The sequence below is a fragment of the Laccaria bicolor genome, genomic scaffold, assembly GCF_000143565.1.
Source record: "Laccaria bicolor S238N-H82 LACBIscaffold_204 genomic scaffold, whole genome shotgun sequence".
Classification (NCBI taxonomy): domain Eukaryota; kingdom Fungi; phylum Basidiomycota; class Agaricomycetes; order Agaricales; family Hydnangiaceae; genus Laccaria; species Laccaria bicolor.
The window spans coordinates 1,263-3,648 of NW_001890062.1; positions in this window are offsets into that span (position 1 = coordinate 1,263).

Genomic DNA, 2,386 nt, shown 5'->3' on the forward strand with positions numbered 1-2,386 from the left:
TCCACGGGTGTAACGGAATAATGGTCTGTGAATGTAAAGGCACAATTGTTGGTCCATTTTGCAGGCCAGCTGCAAACGTGGCCCACGGGTGGGGGGCTGATGGAAGAGGGCCTATTGTTTAAGGACCAGCAGGTGGTCCGTGGGTGTCCGCAGATGTAATGGAGCGGTAGGTAATCCGTCGGTCCACGGATAAAAGAATTGTTGGTCCGCGGGGGTAACAGAACAAGAGCAGGTCCGCGGATGAGAGCACAGCCTGTGGGTGTAATGGAACAAGAGCTCATCCGTGGATGTAATGGCACTATTGCTGGTCCACAGGTGTAACGGAATAACGGTCTGTGAATGTAAAGGCACAATTGTTGGTCCATTTTGCAGGCCAGCTGCAAACGTGGCCCACGGGTGGGGGGCTGATGGAAGAGGGCCAATTGGTCAAGGAGCAGCAGGTGGTCCGTGGGTGGCCACAGGTGTAACGAGCAGCAGGTAATCCATGGGTGTAATCAGAGACCCACGGGGGAGCCACAAATGGTCCATGGCTGTAATTGGAAACCCGCGGGCCAAACGGAAGAAGGTTCCGCAGGTCTAAGGGAACAAGAGCTGGACATCGTGGGTGTAACGGAATAAGATACTGTGGGTGTAATGGACCTATTGTCGACCCGTGGGGTAACGGAACATAATCTGGCCTGTGTGGCGACCCACGGGGCTAACGGAACAAGAGCTGCCCTGTGGGGGTAATGAACAACAGCCAGCCCGAGGGTGTAATGGATCAATTGTTGATCCGCGGGGGTAACGGAACATGATCTGGCCCGCATGGCAACCTGCAGGGGTAACGGAACATGAGCTACCCCATGGGGGTAACTGCACAATAGCCAACCCGCGGGTGTAATTGCACAATTGTGCGGCCATGGGTCCAATGGAACAGGAGCAGACCTGCGGGTTTACCGGACCAAAGCCCACACCCGCAAAATTCAAATAATCATTGGGCTAACCTATGAACTATAGCCTATATCATGGCATGGGCCCAACTTACAAGCCATAGCATTGAAATTTTACCATTGGGCCCAACCTGTTCCCTTAACAAATACCTTACATTAGGCCCAACCATCAACCGTAGCTTAATAATTGGGCCATTGGGCCCAACCATCTCCCTTAACGATTTCCCTTCATTGGGCCCAACTATCAATGGTACCTTAATACCGTCATATATCAACAGCCAAAATTACCCCCATTTAAGCCATGTGGCCAATCTATAAACCCTTAACTTGGACTGTGGCACCGTCGTTGGGCCCAACAATCAAATATACATATTGTCATGTTGTTGGGCCAATGTATAGTATCATAATGTCTTTTGTAATTGGGCCCATTGGGGTAGCCCTATGACTTATTGGGACAATTGTCAATTTCTATTGTTATGGTTCCATAGCGTATCTACTGAATGCCCTGAAAAAACTCAACGCCAAAATCTGATATCCGGTCTTAGGTTTTTGCCATCTGTGCTCCGTACTTACACTCCCGATACGCTAGGTACGTCAAATTAGATCCCAACTCCGCCATCCAATTCAATTCTTCATGTACTCCACAGCGGTTGTTATTTTAACTTTCGTACCCCTCAATATCTTTCAGGCACCACTGGCAGCCAGATACTTACTGCCAAGCAGAGATCTTCTCCCTGTCCGTCGAGACTTTCTAAACACACCTCCGTTGGTACCGATGCGGAACCGGTCATTCAGCTTCTCCACGACGCCACCACATTGACAACTGAGCAGGAACCAACTCATTCATCTTGATACGAGTTTGGCAGCACCGGAGGGGCCCTCACGACGTCTTCGTACACCTTATCAGCGAATGTTTGATAGCCACGGAGGTAATGGCATCTGATGTCGAGGACGAGTGGAACATTATTCCGTCATTGGTTTCCCAAGGCTATCAAGTTTAACGCCTTCCTTTAACTAGTAGGCATTGTGTGTTTTCAGAGATCAGGCTAAAACATACGTCCAATTTCGGGTTGCGAATGATTCAGCCAAGTGCACATGTTGCTGTTGGTTATCTTTAGAGGCTTGCTGAAGGTATCTCTCAACATGTGCGATCGTGGTATGGTTTTATCGGATTATTCCCTTCTGCTTTCAAGTTTCCGTCGCTCTTACGAATAACATTGACTATGCAACATACCGCAACGCTTCAAGCCATCATACTAGTTAACTTCTCCGATCGACGATATTTACAGCCATTCCACAGTCTATCAAAAAAAAGAACGTGCTTAGCATTCATCAAACATACTCAATATATCAGTTCACATCAGTAATTGAGCATTTCAGTTTCCAGAGGTTTCTCAACCCAGGCAACCTCTGAAAACCACAGAAAACCCGAAAACATGGAGACTGGGAAACCTATT